The 27,691-nt window shown below is 32.6% G+C and overlaps 1 long non-coding RNA gene across 1 annotated transcript; it reads right to left on the bottom strand.

Annotated features, from left to right (window-relative positions):
• Window positions 1-2,900: 2,900 nt before the first annotated feature.
• Window positions 2,901-22,547, bottom strand: LOC143255826 (uncharacterized). Its single transcript, XR_013030887.1, has 3 exons — window positions 22,300-22,547; window positions 12,865-13,117; window positions 2,901-5,114 (listed from the first exon to the last, which is right to left on the bottom strand). It is a non-coding gene; the product is annotated as an uncharacterized LOC143255826 (long non-coding RNA).
• Window positions 22,548-27,691: the final 5,144 nt, after the last annotated feature.

The following is a 27,691-nucleotide window of genomic DNA, read 5'->3' as shown; positions in this document are numbered from 1 at the left end:
CTTACACTTTAAGAAGACAGTTCCTGAGCCTTTCATGAACAATACTGTATTCTACATTCATTCGTATACAAAACAAAAACAAATTCGTCACCTAGAAGCAAACTTTGTCAGCAAGTGCATGTGTGTTATTTGAACATTATACAGCGTCATACAAAAATTCACTTTGATGGTACCAGGGCCTAAATATTAACTCAAAATAATTTTATCTATAATAGAGATTCTCGCACGCTTAATTCATTTTTTAGATTAACTTCTTTAAGTATTTGAATCTTATCCCATTGAATATTACGCAAAGAGTTTGACGCGTGTACACCAAGGCCGAATCACTAGTTTTAATTCTTCGACAGCATTTTCGTGAAACTTAAGCATATTTTGACATCAGGAGTATGCTCCAATATGGTCTTGCCAATCATTTCTTTTTACTTCCAAAAGTAACACTCCCTTATAGGTTTGTGTCAGCTCCCATGCAATTACTATAGAAAGATTATGATAGGCTAATAATATTTTAAGTTATATTATAAGTTGAAAACTTATTAAATAATCATACATTTCTAAGTTTATGATAGTATGGATGGATGTTTCTATTAAGCACAAAGGGCCATCTGTGTTATCTCCATCACGGGTATCGAAACCCGGTTTTTAGCGGTATCTGTCCGCAAACATACTACTGAGCGAGCATTTGTTTATAGTAACGTAGTGAGAACTAACTAAACATAAAGTATTTATAATTTGTTTGTTTAAAATTGAGCACAAATCAAAACAATGAACTAGCTAGTATCAAAACCCGAATTCTAGCGTTGCAAATTCGCAGACATACCACTATGCCATTGGGAAGGGGACAAATACTTTCTAAAGTTTTCGTGTTAATTTGTCTTTTTTTCATAATTATCAGATGTTCCTTTAAATACCATGCTCTGGTGTTAAAGGTATATATAATTATATAGTACATTTAACCTGGTGTATGAATCGTTAAATTCGTATGTGTATAAACGTAATTTAACTTACTGGAAATTGTGCACTAACTTTTACGTCTCAAATCTAGTTCCTGGTCGTTTCGCCGTTTACATAACGAATATAAATCTCCAGTCTACATTTAAAATTCTAGAAAGCTTTTAAAGCTAAATATTTCATTTTTCCTTCATGTCAGTAAAATGTAAGGCATCTAATTATTTTCAACGTTTTAACCTATTGTTTATTGCTAGTTAATCTTCCATAAAAAGAAGTTCTAAATTATTCACAGTACGCTACTATAACACACCTGATTTCAATGGCATGAAAACAAAAATAATGATTTAGTAGGCGTTTTTGACAAACAGCAACTAGGATTTCTGAAGCCAGCATTGTTTTTCAGTTGTATTTAATGTCAATTAAACTACAAAAGTTTGAAGAATTTTGATATGTCTTTTCACCCCTTTCAATCAGCTTTCTAAAAGTCTACTTATAAATCAACAAATTGTAAGGACTTTTTTTCCTTTCGACAACGCTAGTACAGCGGTAAGTCTGTGGACTTACAACGCTAAAATCAGGGGTTCGATTCCCTTCGGTCGACTCAGCAAATAGCCCGAGGTGGTTTTGCTGAATGTAAACTCACTCACTCCTTTCAATAATATAAATGAAGATAAAATTAAATGAACAGAAAATGTCAGTTTTTTAGTCTGCAGTTTAAATTAATGTTGTTTGATTCAGTTCAATGGATTTGAAAGAAAAGTTTGAATTATTAAAACAAATCATGAGCTTCGGAACTCAAAACAGTTGACGTCATATTGCAGTCATTAATGCAGCGACAAACAATATAAAGCTAATTATTAGCGCAAATAATAGTCGAACTACTTTTCAGGTTTGAATTTTGCACAAAGATACACAAGAGTTATCTTTGCTAGCTGTCCCTTATTCAGCAGTGGTGGACTAGGAAGAAAGGAAACAGTCGACATCACATACTGTTAATTTTGGGTCTACTCTCTTAAAAAATAATAGTGTAATTGACTGTCACCTTATAACGCCACTGTAGCTAAATTGGATAGCATCTTCGATGACGGAGGATCGAACCCGCAAATCGCAAATTGCGAGTCCAGTATCTTAATCACCAGGCTACGAACTATCAATCCAACTCTACCTCAACCCAAATATATTTGTCTCATACAACAAACACTGCGTGATCTTTCTTTAAAACATACAATTATATATATATATATTCGTAAAGCTAAGAAACTACTCAGCCTTTATAGCTATCTGAATTTAAAATTTACTAATAACTTGAAAGATGGATGCACTTTATTACAAATCTTGTAGTGTTTTAAATTGTAAACTATTTCATCGTGTAGGAATAACACATTTTGCACAAATTATAACCATTAATTTTAGTTGGTTTTTGATACAGCAAATCTTCAGATAAAAGTGTATTAAATAAAAAATCCGATATTCAGTGTTATGATGTACTATAATTTTATTTTCAACCAACAAAAATCTAATAAAATTGGCAGACACTGATACCGACTTATGATTAATACATCTTTATATTGGGAATTAGAGGAGTTGATCTGTTTAAAAACCAGTCTAAAAAGTGTTTAGCATCCCCTGAAGGTAGGAGTTTTGATAAAAAATAACTCATTAGTTTAACTTTTCTGTTTATCTAGTGTTCTATTAACATTAAATTTATCATCAAATGTGACAAATATATGTTTTCTTGATGGGACAGCGGTAAGTTTATGAACTTAGGCGCTAAAATCGTGGGTTGGATTCATTGTGATGAACACAGTAGGTAGCCAACTGTGGTTTTGCACTAAACCAAATACATTAAATTTCAATGAATCATTTAAAATAGTAAATAACCTTCTATGCAAAGAGCAACAACATTTTTTTAGCTCTATCTGGTTTCTAAAGTGTTCAAAAATGTCAACCTCTTTCTTCCAAATATCATCTCCAGTTTTATTGCATGAAAACTTAATAAAGTTACATTAAAAAATATATCTCATACATCTTTCTGTTAACAAGAAAGGTTCAGATCCCATCAGTTGAATAGCAGCTTAAAAACTGACCGAGTTGATTATTTCTAGCGTAAAGCTAAACAATAAGTTGTCTACGCTCTGTCCACCGCAGAGAATCAAACACTGGGTGCTAACACTAGAAGTCTGAAAACTTACCAACGACATACTGAAGGACACCTGATAGAGAAACCAGTAATTTAAGATTTTGAAGCAATAACAAATAAAAGGCATAGAACTCTAATTCTTTCTTCAACTAAAGATAACTGATCATAACTTGTGAATTACATTATCAGAGATATACACAAAATGGCATTGATAACTCTTATACAGTTCTGTTTTATAAATAACCCAGGTTTGCTTTAAACAAAAGTTTCTAATCTTGGAACTGTACATAGCATTAACAGAGAATTAATGAAATGGTGAAAACATTTATTCCAGTACTTAATCTTAACGTTCAATTCAGATTCTAGAAACCTGATAACAGAATAAGAACATTGTACCTACTATTAACACACTACGTTTTAAAGATTTAATTTTAATTTCAAGAAAAGCTAGATAGGAAATTTTCGTTAAGAAATTCATTACATTAAATATATAGTGAATTTTATTTGAGAAATGAGTGATTTATAGTGTGTGTGATATAATGATAAAGCAAAATAAGTACGAGACTAAATAAAAAATATTTGCCAATCCACAAAGGATTTAACCTACTCCAAAACTACTTCGTTATTGCGTCCATTTTTATCTTCATAATACAGAAGTGTGAGTTAAGAGAGTGTTAGGAATATTTCTAAATTTAGTACACTAGACTCAAAACACTTCTCTGCTCTGAAGTTCAGCTCTGGGACAGCGGAAAGTCTTTGAATTTAGAACCTTAAAATCAGTAGTTCGATTCCTCTCGATGGACGTGGCAGATAGCCCGATGTGACTTTGCTATGAGAAACATACACCTACACTCTATTGTGAAATACGTGAGTGTTAGAAACAATAAATACGAGAAAGATCGATACATATATATGTCTATAGCTGAATTTAGTTGTTTTTAAAGATAAAAGTACACCAGGCGTTTAAGCATGGTACAATACTAGAACTATGATACACTTATTGCTGAGATGTATACAAAACTTTATCCTTTAAAATCTATCAAGCAAGTGAGATGTGTTCAATACTCAAAAAATGGGTATCATCAACAATTTATAAACTTATAGAGATGATCTGCATCACTTGTACAGAAAGACATATTACCGGATTGTAAGAGCATCACACAAAACACTGTGCTCTATTGTACAAGTATTCAAACACAGTTTTTGATGTAGTAAGCCTGCAGATTTATAACTCAGCCATTGCGGTGGTAATATATTTATTTATATATGATGAAAACGCGAAACCCTAAACGCAATAATTTACCCTGAAAACCACCAGATGGCCCATTACCCCCTCTTTATCTATTTCAATATTTAAAACTCTGTACTTAGAAATTGAATGTGTAACAACTATTGTAATGCAGTACCAACAGTTGTTGTTGTTTTGAATTAAGCACAAAGCTACACAATGGACTATCTGTGGTTTGCCCACCGTCGAAACCCGATGTCTAGCATTGTAAGTCTGCAGACATAAATAAAATAAATAATTTAATTTACTGAGAAAAGCAGTCATTAAATCTTTATGTTTTCGTTTACTCTTGTTTTATATAAAAAAAACAACACTTGGAGAATCTAAAAGTACACAATAATTTAAAGATTCATGGTTACGTTTGTTTTTATAATTCCACTGATAATATGCTAAGAGCCTAGACTTCAGTAATATTTCAAATGTTTTATCCTTTATTTTAGTTCTTTCGCTCGGGTAATAATTTGTTAGATGTTCTGAAGCTCAAGAACGTGTTCAAAAGGTTTGTTGTTGTTGTTTTTTTTTAAGCACAAAATTACACAGTTGGAGACCAGATTTTTAACTCTATGACTTCTCAGACGTACTGCTAAACAACCGACGGAAAGATGGAGGTTTTTAAGAGGTTTACAAACTTTTCATCAGTCTTCTAGAAGGCAACAACACAACAATGACCAACAGCAAGCTATTAAACAACAGTCAGCCATTCTATCGTTGTTGCTTGGTCTGTTTTCCGTCATAACTCTGTAAAAATAAATAAATGTAAATAAGTACTTTAAACAAGCTGTGTGTAATAAACAAAATCTTTCTTGATGGTATTGTTGATTATGATACTTATATTTCGGGCTTAAACACTCGAACTAAAAATGTATTGCAAAGATAGTTTCTGTCGGTATTAAAAACTTTAAATAAAGTACACGAACAACGTCATCTGTTGAACATTTTGCGAACTACCGTAAATGTTTGTTGAGAAGACACTTAAATGTTTTCCGTTAATGTTCATCATAGAAGCCAGTTAACAAAAAGGTACTAAAGATATTCCATCAATAAATATGTATTTTATATTGATTAACCTATATTAAACGTAATCGGCTAAAATCGTTAACTCAGTGAAAGTAATTGTAGCCATTCGTAATTTATCTTACATTAAAATTATATTTTCAAGGCAACCTTTTTCAAACAATAATATTTTAAAATATACAATTTACCAAAATTACGAGTTTCATAGAAAAACTATATGAAGTTTAATTAATTAAATTTGTTGTCACTAATGTTATTTTGTTCAAAATCATTAATAACGCTTAGAGCATAACGTACAATATTAATGTATTACTTTGCATGGCGCAGTTTGAATCAAACGCCACCACAGAAATGTTTTAATGATAGTATCTTCATAGAACTTAATCTATTACTAACAAATTATCGTCCACCGCTAGTACAGCAGTAGGTCTACGGATTTACAACGCTAAAATTAGGGGGCTCGATTCCCCTCAATGAATTCGGCAGATGGACCGATGTGACTTTGTTATAAGAAAACAGACATCTCTAACAAATTCTTATATCCTTAATTGTTTTCGTAAAACACTACTAAAGTTAAAAATTTATATCAATCCACTATATAAATTTTGCTAGTGTTGTATTCTCTAATGCTTAAGCTTTTATATATTTACAAGTGTCGCTTAGCAACATGCACGTGACACAAAAATGAAGCTGCTACAAGAACAGTGCGGAAACATCTGGTAATTTGATTGGCTCGAAATCTGTCAACGAGAATTTTAGACGCTGTTGATCGTCGAGTTGAGTTCTGAGTGTTGCAGATAGAGATTAGTAAGGACGAGCCCTACCCTTTTTGTGCAAATTATTTAAAATAATGTGACAGACTTAAACAACTGTTACTGAACCATGAGCAAAGGTCAAATTCACAAACTTTAGGTACAAAAAGAACATAATTATAGATAGTGCTACGAATTTAGAAGTATTACGTTATAGTAAAAAAGAAAGTAATTCTAATATATTCTTTCGAATTTTATAGGTTTAGTTAAACTGAACGGAGAAAGTCGTCTTGGAACGAAATGGAGAACATGTCTTAGCAGAAAACCCGTTACTTTTTTTGTTCGAGTTTTTAATTTAACTGTAACACCATTAACTCAACTTAAGATTTACATTATTTTAACTATTAGCTAAAGCAAAATTAGAAATATAAGAGTGTTGTTTAAAATAGACTAAATGCGATGAAATGTTTGTTTTTACCTTAAATAAGAATTGTAATTGTACTGTTGTTGTTTTAATGTGTGGTAACTGTCTGATAATACCAAACGTTTTGTGTGAAGGCAAGTCACAGTTGAAGTTATTGTTAATTTCTCTGTTATGTGGCTAGGTTAGGATATACCTGTTGTATGATATGTTCAGTTGTTGTTTTTTATATATTTTCTGTCCATAATTAATGAAATGCTTGTAAAATGCATGTCAAAAGGTCGAGAAAATATGCTTATAATTTCTCTTAGGTAAAGAGTTTTATATGTGTGTAGACAATAACAGGTATCTAATTGAAGCTTGTACCAATTTCACCCTGTGTCTGTGTTCACATTCTTGAGGATGGAAAGCCCATCTCAAGGGGTAACATATTTATGTGCACATGTTTAAATGGATTGAAAGTTCTTTCCTTTGGCTGTATCATTGTAAATAGCTGTCGATGTAAGTGATCTAGTAGTAATATAATAATTCAATTGAACCTTTATCTGACTTGAAAATGTGATTTAATATTATTCTACTTATCCTTGTCCTGTGAAAATGCGTTTGAAAAGCATTTCCTGCTCCAGCAACCAGTAAGAAGTCAACAGGAAATAAAAACTAATTTGGTTGATGAAACACCAAATATTACTGTGAATAAATATTATTTTCTTTGTTCACTTGTTCTTACTTTTTCATGATTAATTTATTCTCTATATAGCATTACTGAACTTATGTTTTTGTGGATGTCTGACCACCTATTGAATATCGTGTGCCATAGACTAGTAAAAAAGGTTTTGGTTTGGTTTGAATTTCGCACAAAGCTATACGAAGGCTATCTGCGCTAGCCGCCCCTAATTTCGCAGTGTAAGACTAGAGAGAAGACAGCTAGTCATCACCACCCACCGCCAACTCTTGGGCTACTTTTTTACCAACGAATAGTGAAATTAACAGTCACATTATAACGCCCTCACGGTTGAAAGGGCGAGCATGTTTGGTGTGACAGGGATTCAAACCCGCGACCCTCAGATTACGACTTGAGGGTCTTAACTACCTGGCTATGCCAGGCCCAGTAAAAAAGAAGGAAATGATGTGGAAAATATTCTAAACTTTCATGCAAAAGAAGGAATCTCGAGAAATTCCTAGAAATTTCTCGTGCGGTTTGGAACAAAATAGAGAGTATTGATACATAGGTAAAACATTTCATAAATAGATTAACAGAAATGATTTTTCAGCCTAGACAAGTGTATATTAGATGTTCCAAGCCTCTCGTGGATCAGGAAAATCATTTAATGTACTTCTCAAATAAACAGAGTATTAACGAGAAAAAGAACCTTTTCTGTTGAGAATAATTGAAAAATGAAATTGAGTCCAGAAACACTGGTGGCTATTCCAGTTTCCCCTAATCAGTCCAGTGACTCCACCTCCTCTCCACACACAATTCCAAGAAAGAAAATTCATTATTTGTTTCCTAGAGGCTTTGATAAAGTGAAAAGAACAGAATGAATAAGCATAACATCACGATTATCAGCATCCATTGTGTGTTGGAATGGACTAATAACATTGATGCCAATGAAGCAGTGAATGGTATCTCGTAGTGTGTAGAACGTTCTAGGTCTAGGTAAGGCTATAAATACGCATAAAAATGTAGCTCTAGTTAGTTAGCCAGAGTTAATTAAAATAAATATATCTAGACTGTGTAATTGTGAGTTTAGACACAAAGAGCGTATAGTGTAAGTGTTAAAATGAAGTTATTACTAATTGTATTATAATAGCAGAGCGCAGGAAAATAATCCATCTTCTCAAATTGTATTACAAAGTAATTGAACCGACATGTGTGGACTTTGATGAAAAACGACAATTATTTAAAGCTTTAAATCTAGCTGTGATAACCAATAATATAACAAATATTTGTATATATGTTTGACTTGTGGCCTGGCATGGCCAGGTGGGTTAAAGGCATTCGACTCGTCATATGAGGGTAGCGGATTCGAATCCCCGTCGCACCAAACAAGCTCGGCCTTTCAGTCGTGCAGGCGTTATAATGTGACGTTCAGTCCCACTATTCGTTGGTAAAAGAGTAGCCCAAGAGTTGACAGTGGGTGGTGATGACTAGCTGCCTTCCCTCTAGTCTTACATTGCTAAAAATAGGAATGACTAGCACAGATAGCCCTTGAGTGGCTTTGTGCGAAATTCTAAACAAACAAACGTTTGACTTATTTTATTACATATTTTTTTAACACAAGTAACTTGTGTAGTATTTGCTTATTGTTGAAATTTTCACCAACAAGTCACAGACACCTACTGTAAAGAATCAGTCTACGCTTTCATAAAACCCTGACATGTTCACACTGAGATTGTAATAAGAGATATTTCCTTATTAGTATATTGAGATTTTGTACCACTTAATTTGGGTTTCGAGAATAAAAGCTCCGAATATTCTCTTTACAATTAATGAGTTCGAGTCTTTAAGATTAAAAGACTCATAGCGCACTGGAAATGTGTAAAACAAATGAAATATAATATCGGTATCCAGCAAGAAATGATAGTAACTATTATACGATATTTGGTTAGACTTAGCCTAGATTTGAGATAACCCGTTTTAGTGAAAAGTTTGATGGTTTTTCTTCTTTTGGCTTTGTAGACGTAAATATCCCATTCTTTAAAGGTTTCTTTATATTTAGAGCTGAGAACATTACCAAAAAAATAAGATAAATTTAAAACTGAAAATTAGAGAAAACTGTAATCAATATGAGAAAAACTGGATGACTTTTAAAAACTTTTACGAAAATATCTTATTTTACAAACATTTTAAACACATTAAAAATAATTTAAAGCGTAAGTAACCTAAAACAAGTAGATATATATAATACACAATATAATTAATTATTTCACTAATATAAATATCCTCATCTTAAAATTCCTTAATATTCTCTTGTATTTAAGTTTGTTTATAAATTTATTGACAACCCATTAAAAATTATTTGAAGCTAATTAACAATAATAATATTCGCTAATTATCTTTTTTTAGCTGTAATAATTACACATTTTGTATTTCGATGAAACGTGTTTAAAATTATTTTAATTACTCAGTAAAGTTGCCACTAATGTATTATATAGTTTCACTTAAGAGAAACTCCTTTAGAAACTACTGGATGGCATTACGTTAATATACACACACTGCAACTTTATTTTCTTTATCATTAGAGGTAAAATAGTAAAATGGATCTGTAACGTAAAAGCCTAATGCTTTCCCTGATTGGCTCTACCCTCTGTTATGGACTGTAGTTTCGCCTATTCAAAGCTCATCAGCACAACTTAGTCTGGCAAACCAAAAAAATACACTTAGATTACTCATAACAGTGATTTGTATGTATATACATAACATTATAGGGGTTTTTAAGACAAAAAAAGCCTATTAACTGGAATATATTGTTTGCTAAAAGCAGGCATTTATGCTATACAAATGTATCATAGGTTGAGGAACAAAACTGTGGATAAATGCCGTTGTAATTTTTACCATATAGGCTATTTTCATGTAACGAAGCTCAAATGGAGTCAAAATTGGTGTTTCCTAAATTTAATATGAATTAGCATTTATTTCACTATAACCTTAAAAACTAACTTTATTTCACATTAGCAAAAGTATCCGACTTTACTCGGGTTATCGATGTATTCCAGGTGACTACGTTGAAATGTATATTCTGAACCTAATTTAACATCCCACAGGTGGACATAGCTTATTTTGGTTAAAGCGAATGAATTGCAGCCTTTCTGTTTCAATTTTGGCGTACATTAGAATATGCTCATTACGATTTAAATGACAGGGTTTGCAAGAGGTCCGTGAAACCTTGTAAGTACTGTGAGTGTTGGTATGATTTACAGAAATTACTAAATAAGCCTAAAGTAGATGAACGGCGTGTGATAAACTAATCTAGAGGCGAGTGCATAAAATTTATCATGGAAATAAAAATATCAATCCATTTTTAAACTTAAATCATTTCTAAATTAAGCTATTCTCTGTTTTATCACAGATGATTTTGATAAAAATAAACTTCTGTAATCAACAGAGACACCAAATTATGAGATATACAAATATTTCTCCACTTTTGTTGTTTATAAATTTCAGTTTTTATTTTCAGTACATAGAATAACAGCAATATTAAGTTATACTTTAGTTATTAAGCAACATGATATAAAAGCCACTGCTGGAATGCATTGTTACCAAAACACACTGGCTTTTCTGTATATTAGAAGTTGTTAACCTAATTGATATACTACAACTATATTACGATGTAATCCTACTTGCTTCGTCATTTTTAACGGGATATGTGTCTATAGTAAAAGAGCAGGTCTGTATGAGATTTCTATTCGTAATATAAGGAAACATTTTCTTTCTTTGTGGATTTTTGCTAGTTTCCACATTAAAAGATGTGTATACTCTTGCGCGCATGCACATAGATAAGTAAGAATACCTTGGTAAACACCTTCAGGGTCCACTTAGTTTTAGGTTTCTAGATTCCTTCCTTTTGAAGCTATGGTGGTCACAAACACAATGAGACGCCCTTTTATTATTATAGATATCTATGAGTACTAACTACTCGATACAGTCGAGTTTTGAATTCATAATGTTAATGTATAACACTATTAAATAAAAAAGTGCACTTTTTTCAAACTGGAATTATACAAGTTCTAATAGCTTTCCAGGCTTTCAACGTGAGTACTCATATTCATATTAAGTAATGTTTTGGACTATCACCAATTTTTAATTAATCAATTACCTAAGCCTTCTACACATGTGAGAAGTTTACTAAAAAGGAGTTACTTGAGCTGCACCCCTGCTTTCAACTGTGATAAGACTAACTGCTGCTGTACAACTGACCAATAAACTCCCATAGTTTTACTCAGCTGACCAATAAATCTTCAAACATGTACAGTAAAATAAAATCCAAAGGTGTACAAAAAGCTTTATGATCGTACTACAAAGATCTGAAATAACTACAGATACTATAATTACAATGTAAGAAAAATACTTTTTCTTCAATTGTGCTATACATTTATTGAATTAAAAATGAAATTGTTTACTACTTATGGTATGGAAACCTATTTTCTATAAAAATTTAAAATATAATAGATTTCATTCGATTTGAAATTCAGAAACCTCCCCTAACTTTTGTGACTTTGAAATTTAAATTCAGGGCTAAAATCAAAAATGGTGTTCATCCATATCTTTTTTTTCCTTACCCTTTTAGTAATTATCCTAGAGGGGATGCCTACTCTTAACTAACAATGTTAGCACAAACCTAAAATCACATTTTTGCCAGTTTGGAAAGCACAGAAAATAATTTGATTTTTCTATTTACATTACAGACATGATACCATAAGGTTTTCACCCTGTACTATGAAACAGAATCGGCTCTGCACTGTATGACAAACTGTGTCAATTGAAGTTGGAAGACAACCATTTTTCGAAGTGGGGTGACTTGTGGTATGTTGGGTTGCTACCTTTAATTTATTCATTATATTGTTATTAAATTGGAGTAAATATATTTTAAGTATAATTTATTGTTATAATAAATTATACTAACATTATAAGGTTAAAATTTCAGTTAAAGAAAGTTAGAAACTTGTACATAATAGCAGGTAAATAGTTCACTTCTGTCAAGCGAAAACATCCTCTTGAATACTTTAGTACGTACTTTGTATTATATAGGTGGAGATACATATCAACATTACACATTGATATGATTGTACTGTTCTTAATATATGTTAATATTAGAGGCTGTTTTTGACTACCTATTATGTCTATAGTGCATCTAAATGTGTTGTTACAACTTGTTGGGGAACTTACTAACAGTCACTTTAGTTGTCATAGTTGTCACTTTATTACCTCTCTGTAATACTACTGAAATATTACATAATAATTGTTTTATATTTTAAGTAAATTCAACCAAGTTTAAGCCCAGAAGATGATTTAGAAAAAAAAAAAACCTTAGAAAAGCTAAAGAAGTTGAAAATTCTGACATTTTTAGATTATATTAACTTCTAATATAGGCAAGAACAAATACTATCTTTACAATTAAAATTACAGTTTACCAATACATTACAATGCTAAACTTACTATAATTACTCTCTTTACTACACCACATTTTGTTGGCTCAATACACTTTACGATTATCCTAATAATTTAATATCTCGGTCATCATGAGATAAGCAATAATAAATTCATTAAAATATTATAGAATGAAAAGATAATTATATTTACACTGTTGTGTGTGTTGGCTGGTACGCAGGGCCCCATCCAGTGGGATGTGGTGACATAACTGGTTGCTGAGGGAAACTTGTATAACCTTGTGGCCCATATGCTCCATTTCCATCCTGAAGAGGCCCTGATAATTCCCGGAAGGATAAGAAGGAGGAACATTAGGATTCCAGCCTGGTTGTGGAGGTGGATAAGGATAATAAGCAGGTGGAGGTGCTGTTGGCGGGTTTTGGTAATAGCCTTGATAGTGGCTCATCTGAAAATATTGTATATACATTGTCAACAAATCATTTCAAACACAGTTCATCAAACTCAACTTGTCTGCAAAACTTATTTCAAGAAGTTGCACATGTTAACATATAGTGATCCTAGGTACAGAGGTTCAGTATGTCATATCCAAACGATAATGGAACAGTCCTTGTCGCCACGTGCAGTTATACATGTCTGTAATACCCCTTCAGTTTAGCTTCCATTGCAAAGACTCAGTCATAAATCTGACAAGTTCAGATTTTTATGCATAAACACGTATTTATGATCTGAATGTGAGAATATTTTGTTGCAGAAATGGCTGATACATACCTTCCCCAAAAAAAAACAATCAATATTCTGTAGCATCAAACTACCAACAAACAATGTGAAAACATAGTTCTGGTTCACACCATCCCACCGCTAACATAGTTCTGGTTCACACCATCCCACCGCTAACATAGTTCTGGTTCACACCATCCCACTGCTAACATAGTTCTGGTTCACACCATCCCACCGCTAACATAGTTCTGGTTCACACTATCCCACCGCTAACATAGTTCTGGTTCACACCATCCCACCGCTAACATAGTTCTGGTTCACACCATCCCACCGCTACTTTATTTTCGATGTGTTTATTAATGATTTACTCATTTACATATTCCAAATTGTTTTAATATACCACAACCAGTCCTCTGTATATTATCATTTATTTATTTTTAAATATTTAATCACAACGTTCAACCTATTGAAAATTAAATGGAACATATGGTCACCGAAGAATACATGTTCGCTACTCATATTACATCTCTCGAGAGCAAATCTAACATATGATGCTATATATTTATTGTTGTGTACATATAACCATCGTTTATTCGCATTTCTGTGTTAATATTTAGGTCTGATGAATTAATGAAATTTTTATTAGATTTTTCAGAGCAACCACTTTAGTAATTTTTCATTATTGTCCCAAACGATTCCCCACCATCCAGTGGCTCAGCTGTAAGTTTAAAGGATCATTACGGGTACAGCACGAATAGCCTGTTGTGAAGTTTTGTGCTTGATAGTAAACAGACAAGCAAAGTTTAGATAATTAATGTCAAAATATAATAATAAAGAAATACGCTGAAAAATTTCTGTTAACCATGGTTTATGACTGTCAGTTAAGAAGTTAGCTGCACATAAAACTGTTACCAAGAACTGACGATTGCAAAGAAACAGTATCAGATTCTAATAGATTAAAACTAAGAACGGCTATTAGTTTTATTATCAATTGCCATGTTCACTTGTTCTGGGTAGTTATTTTTTTTATTGAATTTTATTAAAAAAGAGCGAATTACCGACGAAGTTTCTTATAATATTATGTAATATCATATTTACCCTATGGCAATTTTTGATACAAGCTTAAACCATCATACACTACCGGTGGTCTTAACTTTCTATTATCCATACAGGTTAGAAGGTTACCCGTGAGACAGAGCTACGTTTGCGCATTTACAACGCAAAAAAATCAGGGGTTAGATTCGTTTCGATGGACACAACAGACAGCCCGAAGAGGCTTTACTATAAAACATATACACAGGGTTAAAAAAGTGCAAGAGCTAAATATAACACAAAACCCACATTTTGTGATTCCTCCTTTACCTTTTGTGGAATTATAAGACAGATTGTTTAGTTGTTGTTATTCTTAACTATTTATGTGATTGTTTAGTTGTTGTTATTCTTAACTATTTATGTAATTGTTTAGTTGTAATTCTTAACTATTTACGTGATTGTTTAGTTGTTATTCTTAACTATTTATGTGACTGTTTAGTTGTTGTTATTCTTAACTATTTATGGATTGTTTAGTTGTTATTCTTAACTATTTACATGATTGTTTAGTTATTGTTATTCTTAACTATTTATGTGATTGTTTAGTTGTTATTCTGAACTATTTACGTGATTGTTTAGTTGTTATTCTTAACTATTTATGTGATTGATTAGTTGTTGTTACTCTTAACTACTTATGTGATTGTTTAATTGTTATTCTTAACTATTTATGTGACTGTTTAGTTGTTATTCCTAACTATTTACGTGATTGATTAGTTGTTATTCTTAACTATTTATGTGATTGTTTAGTTGTTATTCTGAACTATTTACGTGATTGTTTAGTTGTTATTCTTAACTATTTATGTAATTGATTAGTTGTTGTTACTCTTAACTACTTATGTGATTGTTTAATTGTTATTCTTAACTATTTATGTGACTGTTTAGTTGTTATTCTTAACTATTTACGTGATTGATTAGTTGTTGTTATTCTTAACCATTTATGTGACTGTTTAGTTTTGTTATTCTGAACTATTTATGGATTGTTTAGTTATTGTTATTCTTAACTATTTATGTGATTGTTTAGTTATTATTCTTAACTATTTATGTGATTGTTTAGTTGTTATTCTTAACTATTTATGTTTGCATGTGAGTTTAAAAGCTTAAAAAATTCAGTTTTGAAGAAAATCAAATAAACGTAAATCCTAATTTAAAACTACAACAGAATCATGATGTGCTAGTTAATTACTTCAAATGTATATTATATGATAGGCATAGCTATCTTTTTCTTATAACTCTTCCATCTTTTGAACTTACTTGTACGAAATTATTTTCAGCTAATTTGGCAAACCCAAAAGAAACATTTTAAATTGTGTTATAAAATTTATTTAGGAAACTATTATTATTTTCAGTTCACTGTCATGCTTTAATATAAACGTAGTGTTTATATATATATATATATATGTATGTGTGTGGAATACAAATACTCTCATGTTGGAAATAAATCAAATTATTTTCCCTATTCCATTCACCTGTAAGATTCATGTGATGAATTTCCTGGGACAAAAATAAAACATTACTAAAATGGTTGTTTTCTAACATCTGATACACATCTTTTTAATTTGTTGGATCTAATCTTCAAGACATAAGATCATTCATTTTCTCTGTTCTTTCTTACTGTTTCTAAACAAACCTGTTAAAGATAACACAACTAGAGATTTTACCCTCTACTGTAAACATTATGCAAATATGGTAGGAAAAAAATGTTCACCTTTAATGCCTTACTTAGATAACTCTATATCACACTCAATGTGAAATATATGTTGGCGACTAAGAAATGGGTGCGTTGTCCAACCGAGGAATCAATAAAAATAATTTCATGGTTTATTTACACTGTCACCTGGAAGTAAGAACATTCAACTGAAGAACTGAAGCATTCGTACGTATATTAAGCAACAACAAGACGTTTGTTACCTGTATTTTACAATGTACAATAGATAGTTAAAAACTAGAATTGATGTATTTTGTTTGTTTTAGAGTAAGGTCATAACGATCTCTCTCATGTTCTCCACGGAGAATCGAGCCTTGGAATTGAGCGTGCTGTTCTGTCGGAGAACTCTAGAATTGATTGAAAGTAATCGCATTCCTCATTGAAAGTAAAAACAAACCAAAAACAATTACTTCAAATAAAACTTAACGAGCACAAAATATTTATCATTAGTTTAATGTTAAAGTTACTCTAACTAAAGCTTCTAGGACTAATAAAATTATCACAGAAGCAAAAAGAAATCAAGCAGTTAAAGAGCATCTTACCAATATTAACAGCTATCCTTTGCAGAAAGTAGGTAGATGTGTGTGACATGTGCGTTACATTCTATCGCCCTGCAGAAGATGGTGAGGAAACCGATTTTAAGTTGGATAATGGTTGTAGTTCACATTACACCAACCAAAATATTTATACTTATTTATGGAATAGATCATAAAAAGTACTTTCTTTAAACTTTGGAGAATCCGTAAAATATAACGGTATCCATCGTATGTATTCTAGTATATTAAAGATAATCAGATGTATCAATAATTTTAAATACATTTTTGTTTCCCGTTTCTGAATTTGCATTACATTTCAATTGTTACACGTATTATCATTTGTCGATAAATGTAAAAAATTATAATTGTTACATGTATTATCATTTGTTGATAAATCTGACCACATTTCCAAGATAATATTGCCAATTCTTCACAAGAATGATATAATGCGCAACGCATCTTGGGGCTGTGGATGCTTTATAAGAATGACGAAATATAAAACCCTACTATTCAAGTAGAATAGCTCAAGAGTTGGCGGTGGGTGTTGTTGGTTAGCAGACATCATTGTACTCTGTCAGTTCAAAATCCGGGATAGTTTTCATTTGGTTTTGCCCTAATGCCTGTATCAAACTGAAGCACAATCATCCGTGTCTTAATAAATTAATATATTGATATATTAGTGATATCTTAATTGCTAATGGGTTAAATGATAAGGTCAAAGATTTCTAGGGTTCAGATATTACAGTTATTTCTAATTTTGAGTTAATGACCACATTAAAGGTGGTATAGTTCTGACAGAGTACTTTTCATGCACTTTCAGCTTTATCATAACGCAACCTCTTCCGATTCCCAAAATTCTAATCACAAAGTTGTTAAGTAAATTGGTCAATAGATAAAGTAATAATACATACTATATATGTACCATTTATTAATGTAATGCCCAACTGGAAGAAACGACATATGCACTGAATTTCTAATGAGAAGGAACTTGAAATAACCATTGTTAATAATAAAACACATCTGATTTTCCTTAAGTTTCACAATAAACGTGGAAACGAAACCTTAGAAACTGTTTACCAAAATGCCAAAAATAAACTAAGCAAAAACGACTAAGTATAGCAATATCATATGTATTACAAACACAAAAAAAAACACATTGATTTTTAATCAGATAATGAAGTAACGTTTCATAGATTGGTCGATATTCAATGCTCGAAACATATTTTCTCATACAGTTTTTCACATTTGAGAAGACTCATGAACAAGTACTATATAAATATACACAACTAGTTATTTTCAATGCAACTAGCTTCTGATTGCCTAGTTCTCATTGTTTGAACTTTATGGCGGTGTATTCTTTGAAATTATCTTCCATAAATCTTAAACAAATATATTTCGGAATTATGTTTTACTTCCCAGACTTCATTATTATGTTCAAATAGTTGACTCCATAATGGCGCAACGGTAAATCAGTGGACTTTTAACGCTAAAATTCAAGTTTTGATAAAGGCGGTGAGCAAAGCACAAATAATCCATAAGGTATCTTTTCGCATTGTAACAAGTACAAAAACAAGACAAACTGAAATAGTTGCATTGGTCATCGATAGGTGGCAAAGCAGTGGTTTAAAAAAAACGCAAAAATGATCATAAAAACCACAAAACGCAAAATTGAATGTTCTTATATGTCTTTCCATAAATCCAGCAAAGCTTCATATCAAATTTAGTGAAGATCCATTAACAAAAGGCGAAACAGTGAAGAAGCAAAAACGGCCGTAAAAACTGCAAAATGAAAAACTGAAAATTTGTATGTATCACCTAATGGACCTAATAAACATCCTACAAAGCATATATGGCATACAACAGACAGTACTATTACATTTATATAGATGAATATCTCGGGAAATTTGTCAACAAATATTATAAGCCGCCTCCAAGAATTAACGGCTGTTCTTTTAATAAATAACGACACTGTATCGAGTAGTTTTTAAAAAAGAAGTTAAGACATAACATCTGATGTGCAAAATGATTATCAGTTTGTTTTTCAATTTTGTCCGATTTTTATAGGCATACAATCATTTTAATAACAAAAACTTTCTTCAAGTGCATAATATCAGTAATGGAAAGGGTTGGACGGTATTATTTTGACTTGTACATATTTGGTTCATAATTCTGTTTAAAACCACAACATTAATTATTTTTTATGTTTTACTAAGTTGTATAACATACATCATGCCACTTAATACAGAGTATTTTTAGTCACTAAATAAACAGCCCAGCATTTCCAGATGGTTAAAGCACTTGACTTCTAGCCTGAGGATCGCGGGTTCGAATCTCCGTCACACCAAACATGCTCGTCCTTTCAACCGTGAGGGCGATATAAGGTAACGATCAATCCTATTATTCGTTGGTTAAAGAGTAACTAAATTAGGGACGGTTGGTGGAGGTAGCCCTCGTGTATCTTTGCGCGAAATTTAAAAACAAACAATCTTTTTGTGAAAATATATTTCCTTCTATACATTAACTCTTTTTGTCACTATCCCATAACTGCTTATAACCCTTGTTGAAGCTCATTCCCTTGGCTCCGCTGAGGGTGTAAGTGATTCACAGTTCCTTCATCTGGTAAAATATCCATAAATTAGTCCTTGATACACCAAATCTCAATGATTTAACTCGGTGTTTGATACACGACCACATATTTTATTACGCGAGTTGAGTTTGACAGTGTTTACGGTTTAATGAGGAAGTGAGATGTAAAAATAAACTCATGAGAGCTTTCAGACTTGTGTTTACCAGAAGTGAATGCACATGTACACTCAACACTGTTCAGAATGTAAACATGTCTTACGTATAATTAAAAACATTCTCTTTGATGGCAGATTACTTGAGCAGTTAAACATTTTTTTTACTATGTAAGTGCGAGGACATTTTATCACATAAAAGCAACTGATTTAGGTTTTTACTTAAGTATTAATATAGAGTTGAAATAATATTGTTTGGTGTCCTAGTGGGTAAAACACTATAATAACTAAGCCAATCGCAAGAAAATAGCTTAATCTTATTATAACATTTACTTAATTATTTTCCTTAAAAGCGTTTCTCTATGGGATTAATTAATATTGACTTCTGATAAATGCAAGCGACCTAAGCAGCTTAAAACTGTAAAGAAATTCATCAAAGAACAAAGCTGATTCAACATACTGTTTTACGTGCTTACTTATAATGATGAGAAAACATTGTGTCCCATTGTAGAATAGTGGTAAGTTTATGTATTTACAACGCTAAAAACAGGGGGTCAATTCCTTCTGGTGGGCAAATGGCTTATAGCCCATTGTGTATCTTTGCGCAAAAAACACTACAGTGAGAACGAATTATTTCTATAGTTGGAAACCTTCATTGTTAGTAATACGAAAAATTTCTCAAAAGTTTGTGAGATTTATAACAGTCCTACAGACATATATTAAGCTAACAGTGTAAAATAATCTTTTCGAGAATAAATATATAATAATAATGTACTAAATGTAATAAAAACATATATATTAAATATTATATTCAATATCATGAGTGACGTAACACTAAGTAAAGTATAACCTACTTACAGAACACATAGGCACGATCGGTTGACGTATGATAAGGGATCCAAGTGGCTCGAGAAGAAAATCTCACATTGGTTTGAATTTCGCGCAGAGATACACGAGGGCTATCTTAAACATACAAATAGGTTTGTGTTTGTTTGTGTTTTCTTATAGCAAAGCCACATCGGGTTATCTGCTGAGCCCACCGGGGGGAATCGAACCCCTGATTTCAGCGTTGTAAATCCGAAGACATACCGCTGTACTAGCGGGGGGGGCATACAGATAGGATATAAATCTCTTTGGCTCTAAGGTTATGCCTAAAAGTTGTGTAGGTATGGTTTGTTTTGAATTTCGCACAAAGGTACACAAGAGCTATCTGCGCTAGCAGTCCCTAGTTTAGCAGTGTAAGACTAGAGGGAAGACAGCTAGTCATTACCACCCACCACCAACTCTTGGACTACTCTTTTACCAACGAATAGAGAGATTGACCGTCACAGTATAACGCCCCCACGGCTAAAAGGACGAGCATGTTTGATGGAACAGGGAATCGAGTGCCTTAACCATCTGACTATGCCAGGTCAGCTTGACTAGTCCAAATAATAATCACATATATTCTAGATGAATGGACACCTTTATGGTGAATTTAATGTGAAATTAGCTCTGTTCTTTTTTGTCTTTGTTTGAAAAATAGAAATTATGTTAAGATCAGTGAAAATGTCAAGATAAAAGTCAGTCACCTTGTACTTTAAGCCACTGAAATAACAAAAATCCAAAACTTGTAGGCAAAATGGATTACTTTGAAACGTTTTCAAGTAAATACTGCAGATAAGAAAAACGTAACACAGAATCACCTCTATAATGTCTTTACTTAAGTCATTGACCGTGAAGAAAGGCCACAAAGTTCCTTCTAAAATCAGGTAAAATTTGTAGTTTGGTTACTGAGGAAAAACGAAATATTTTACATTCGTGAGCCCACACCTACCATGTTAGTGGTGTGCAAAATGTTTACATTTACAGTCACTAGACAGTTATGTATCCAACATTTTAATCTAGAGTTTTAAAATACGTTTGAACATGAAATCACTGAGTCCAATCACCTGATTTCAGGGCTAAGTTCATGTATAACTAAATGCAATTATCTGATGTATGGGTTAAGTTTATACACAACTGAACTCAGTCACATCATCTGAGGTATGAAGTTATACACAGCTGAATCTAATTACTTGATTTTAGGGTTAAGCTTATACATCGCTAAGTTCAATCATCTAATTTTACGGCTAAGTTTGTACACAGCTGAATCAAATCACCTGATCTGATAGTTAAAACTATATACACTGGGTCCTATCATCTGATGTTAGAGCTAAGCTCAGAACCCTGTCTCTGCCATACCCCTTATCCTATGACACAGTAGAAGTCATCATGTCAAGAATTATGAAGTTGTATACGCGTGTTTATCTTTTTATCTAAGCTATAGACAACTGATCCAATCTGTGGCGCATTTTCTTGTACGTTTTTTTTCTTTCTACACCTTGCCTATTGTTAAGACAACTAGCATATTTGTTGAGCAACATGAAAATCGTATAATTCACTAACTCTGTGCATTGATCAACATTTAACGTAATTAAGCACTGAACTACTACATCTACGTAGGGAACACGTAAATTCTAATCCCTTGATGTATGAACAGTACTGTTTTGTAAGTAAATGTTTTTTTCCCATTGTAAGAATGTTTAGACAAAACTATTTTAAATACAGTAAACGAAAAACTTTACATTCAAGAGCGATATTTTGTATTCAGAACAATTATAAAATTATTATCATAACGCTAGTTAGAAAATACTTCGAGCCGTTTTAGTTATATTTTATAAAAGGAATGTGTCATTGTTATAAGTATTACTACCACCAGGCGGGTGAGTAGTGTCTAAATAACAGGAAAAAGTAGTCAATAAATTCAACAACATATATGAGATTATAGTTATGATTCGAACTTGCGAAAAACGAGGCTTACCTTGTAGATTTCGCCCTCTGTTTCTCATGAAAGAAACCAAATTTTGTTATTCCTAAATATTACAAATAAACTCAATATAAAACAACGTCTGCGAAGGTTTTGTAACTGTTGTATATTAAACGTACTTTACTTCTGCATCCCTGTTACCAGTCTACGACTATTCATCGACAGTCACGCGCTCAAACGTCACGAGATTCATGTTCGGATAGATTTTCCGAAACATTTGTACTCTAGAACACAATGCACCAGTAGTGTATATAACTGTGAAGTAGCCGTACAGTGTTAAAACTCGACAAACATCGGCCAAGAAGTAAACTCTCTTACATCTGTTCACATACGTATTAGAGAAGATATCAAACTTTCAAAATATAATAATTGTCTTATCCATTATAAGAACCATTTATAAAACCTGTGACAGATTGGTTTGCAAGATCATATTATCTGTGACGTTTATTTTAGGTATTTTTTTTACTTTGATATACATTTTTGTTTACAACATAATAGCTATTTGTAAGGCTGTACTCCCTATAATATATATCTGTTCTGAAACGTACATGATGAGTTGTTTTAACAACAGATGGCAGTACAGCACGAAATGCGTAAATATTGTCTAAAACAACTTGTTTGAATGATATTGGTTTGTTTTGTATTTCATGCAGAGCTACACGAAGGCTATCTGGGCTAGCCGTCCCTAATTTAGCAGTTTAAGACTAGAGGGAAGGCATATAGTCATCACCACCCATCGCCAACTCTTGGGCTACTCTTTGACCATTACATTATACCTCCACACGGCTGAAAGGGCAAGCATTTTTGGTGCGACGGGAATTCTAACCCGCGACCCTCGGATTACGAGTGAAGTGCCTTAACCACCTGGCCATGCCGGACCGTTTGGATGGTATAAGCAGAAATATTGGTAAAATTTGATATGTGAATTGATGTATAACAAGGCTAGTGGCAAAATACTTATAAAATGAAAAAAAAGTCAGCTGTAAATGAAAATTTGTTGAAATTTTTCAATTACTCAGAATTACATACTTTAAATCATTGTTTTTGTTGAGTTGATATTTGAATCAAAAAGAAAGTTATTGGAGACTAAAATTTAGCAAAGTTTTCAAGAAAAATTTAATTTATGTCTCAAGCTGAAGCATTGGACAACTTTTTGTTATCTACAAATTTGTTTCAAATATTTTTATCACAATATACCTCATATCTATATTTATTTAGAGATATTGTGTACATGTGTAACAAATTATTATTAACAACATTGCGTATTTTTTATATACAAATCACCATATCCACATTAAAGGTCCTTCATCTTAGATAAAAATAAAACTATGGGCATAAATAAACCACACTTTACTTTACTGGCTCCTTATTAGGGGTTCGATTTAATGAGAAAGGCAGAATATCGGAGGGAAATATTATTCTTTGTTTGTTTTTTTTAATTTCGCGCAAAGCAGCTCGAGGGCAGTATGCGCTAGCCGTCCATAATTTAGCAGTGTAAGACTATAGGGAAGGCAGCTAGCTAGTCATCACCACCCATCGCCAACTCTTGGGCTACTCTTTTACCAACGAATAGTGGGATTGACCGTCACATTATAAGGCCCCCACGGCTAGGAGGGCGAGCATGTTTGGTGCGACCGGGATTCGAACCCGCGACCCTCGGATTACGAGTGGAACGCCTTAACACAATTGGCCATGCCGAGCCTGGAAATATTATTAATTTGAATTTTTTTTGGGGGGAGAGATGGTCTGAGACGTTCCCTTACACTTTCGTGTGTCATTTTAGATTTACTAATTATTGAAACGTAAGAGTCACGTGCTGAAAACTGAGACATCTATTAAGAAAACTCCTTCATTTCAATAGGTTTGCATCTTTGTTTTAAATTAACAAATTCAAATGCAGCTCACCTTGATCGAGCGAAAATGGAACGTACAAAATTGATGCTGGATAATTTGTGAAAAATCAAAGCATGTACAAATTCAATGTGTCATAAAGTTAAATTTATATTATGTAACATAACCAATATAATAGTCTTATTTTAAACCACAGTAATCATTTTATCGACATATTTCTTTAAATGTTCATGTACTCCTACAACCCAACCTTCTAACGCTCTTTTAATGTGCTTTGCTATTTGTATTTCTCATCATGCCTCTTGCAAAAACTAATTTCGAAATGTTATTTGTTTGTTTTTTGCATAAAGCTACACGAGGGCTATCTGCACTAGCTGTCCCTAATTCAGAAGTGTAAGATAAGAGGGAAGGCAGCTAGTTACCAACGATTGACCGTATGTTATAACGTCTCCATGGCTGAAAGTACGAGCATGTTTGATGTGACGGGTATTTGAGCCTGTGATTCATAGATTACTAATCGAGTGCCTTAAACATCTGGCCGTGCCGTGCTTGAATGTTATTTCTAAGCATTAGTACTACTAAAATGACATTTCTATTGCAGCATATTAAAATGTTTAATATTCGTAAAAATAATAAATTTATCACGATCTTATCAGGCTATGTAGTTTTAACTTAAATGGCTACAAAAGTAATTTAAAAACAATAAATGTTATGTGTTGAACAAACAATCACTCATGGCCCGGCATGGCCCGATGGTTAAGGCGCTCGACTTGTAATCCGAGGGTTGCAGGTTCGAATTTCATCACACCAAACATGCTCGTCCTTTCAACTGTGGGGGCGTTATAACGATACGGTCAATTCCACTATTCATTGGTAAAAGAGTAGCCCAAGAGTTAGCAGTGGATGATGATGACTAACTGTCTTCCCTCTAGTCTTACACTACTAAGTTTTTGTTTGTTTGTTTTTGAATTTCGCACAAAGCTACTCGAGGGCTATCTGTGCTAGCCGTCCCTAATTTAGCAGTGTAAGACTAGAGGGAAGGCAGGTAGTCATCACCACCCACCGCCAACTCTTGGGCTACTCTTTTACCAACAAATAGTGAGATTGACCGTCACATTATAACGCCCCCACGGCTGAAAGGGCGAGCATGTTTGGCGCGATGGGGATGCGAACCCGCGACCCTCAGATTACGAGTCGCACGCCTTAACACGCTTAGCCATGTCGGGCCTACACTACCAAGTTAGGGACAGCTAACGCGGATAGCCCTCGTGTAGCTTTGCACGAAATTCAGAACAAACAATAATTTTAACTATGAAAAATGTTTCCTAACTTCAACTTTATAACCTATGTCACAACCTGTACATATGGCTCTGATTACAAACACCAGAGCCTTCTAAGCAGTTAAGAATGTAATCATAGAGACCAATAACAGAAAAAAGCAATGATTTTTGTAGTAGAAGTCCGATATGATTGTTGCAATAATTAGTTAGACTCTTATTTGTAAACAAAAAAAGACAATATATTGCCATTATCATAAAATATCGTATTATTATTTTTTCGATAGTTTTGATGTATCAAGTAGCAAAATAAATTATTAATTACAGATATTGTAATATGTGATTGATTGTTTGTTTGATATTACATACAGAGCTACACAATGGACAATCCGTACTCTTCCCGTCACGAGAATCGAAACCCGGTGTCTAGTGTTGTACCACTGACGGTAACATGAAGTTAAACCTAAACATGTACTATTAACAGCACATAAATGACAAATGTAAACCAATGTGAATTTAAAACATTAAATCCGTAACCCTTTTACTTGCCTTGTTTGGGTTGTAAGTCACTAGTTGTTTATGGTTTAAAATACTTTTGTATTTCACACGTATGCCATGCGTATTATAATTTATAACATCAAATATTCCATTTGTTTGGAAAGCATAAAATAATTATTTTAAACTATATTTTATTCCTCAGAGTCTCCAAAACGTGCTCTGTTTCAAGAGTAAATAAAGCCAAAATTAAGAGTAAGAAATATTTTTATTTCTTCCTTTCAAGCTTCACTTGTCATGTTGTTTTATAGACTACAGAGTGCATAATTTTTCTTGTGATTTATGGCATGCGCACGTTTTACTGATATCACGACAGTACAAATTGCAGCGTTAAGTGCCACTTATGCGACGTCATTTTAGCGTCTACTGATTGACAGACAGACAATACATTACTGTATAGTATTGTGAATGGTTGAAATAGGTAACCCCTTCAGATGGCCTCAGGCCCCCCTTTCGAATAACTTATCTAAGCATCTATAAATGTAGAATTAGAGTTAATTTTCTCTGTCATTAAGCAGTTTGCAATATTTTTGGACGTTTATGTACATACGTAAATAGTTTTTCCTGCATTCGAAACAAACTCATGTGACACTGTAGTCTTAAACTGATAAGCCTACTTACAAGAAATAAAAATCGTATATGAGTCATTTCTGGTACTCAAAACAAATTCCAACGATTAATTTTTATAATAAAATTCATAAAGCAAGTTTGTTTGTTTTTTCAAATTAAATAGGAAGGTAAAAGCGAATGGAAACTAATAATGTGCTAAAACGTGCCTAATCAAACAATCAAAGTGGGTATTTTATTGATTTTAGCCTAATTGAGCATAATAAAAAGGAAATGAAGAAATGAACAACGAAGTGGAATTATTTTGCTTTCCCCTGAATTAATGAACAAAATAAAAAATGAAGAAATAGTGGTAATATACTTGTAATATTGGCCCGGCATGGCCAAGCGTGTTAAGGCGTGCGACTCGTAATCTGAGGGTCGCGGGTTCGCATCCCGGTTGCGCCAAACATGCTCGCACTTTCAGCCGTGGGGGCGTTATAATGTGACGGTCAATCCCAATATTCGTTGGTAAAAGAGTAGCCTAAGAGTTTGCGGTGGGTGGTGATGACTACCTGCCTTCCCTCTAGTCTTACACTGCTAAATTGGGGACGGCTAGCACAGATAACCCTCGTGTAGCTTTGCGCGAAATTCCAAAACAAACAAACAAACTTGTAATATTGTCGTATACATAATGTTTTAACAAAACTGAAAAAAAAATAAAGCAAAAATATTTCTTAATTAATTTTGGACGTTATAATACGTTTAAAATTAGATACTACCTGAGAAAATTAATTTTAGGGCTATATTATGCGTTTTTATCATGTGAACATGTTATAGAAAACATTTATTAAATATAAAACATAATGTCAATAAATAAACTTTAAAAAGAACATATAAGCAGAAATAAAGTTTAAATAAGAAAGAATTAAACATGGATCAGTCTGTCAAACTTTTGTATAGAGAGCTCTGCTACATACAATTTAATAACGTCCACTGAAATCTATATGTGAAGTATTCATATTGAACTAAAGTTGGTTATTTCTCTTAATAGCCTTAATTAAATAAAATGCTATATAACATATGTTAATTATAATATGATGAAGTAATTTTTGCTGTTTCTTTTGTACTTATTAGAAATTATCTTCCAGTCCTGT

The sequence above is a fragment of the Tachypleus tridentatus genome, chromosome 7 (genome assembly GCF_004210375.1).
Source record: "Tachypleus tridentatus isolate NWPU-2018 chromosome 7, ASM421037v1, whole genome shotgun sequence".
NCBI lineage: Eukaryota > Metazoa > Arthropoda > Merostomata > Xiphosura > Limulidae > Tachypleus > Tachypleus tridentatus.
This window is presented reverse-complemented; position numbering and strand designations above follow the sequence as displayed.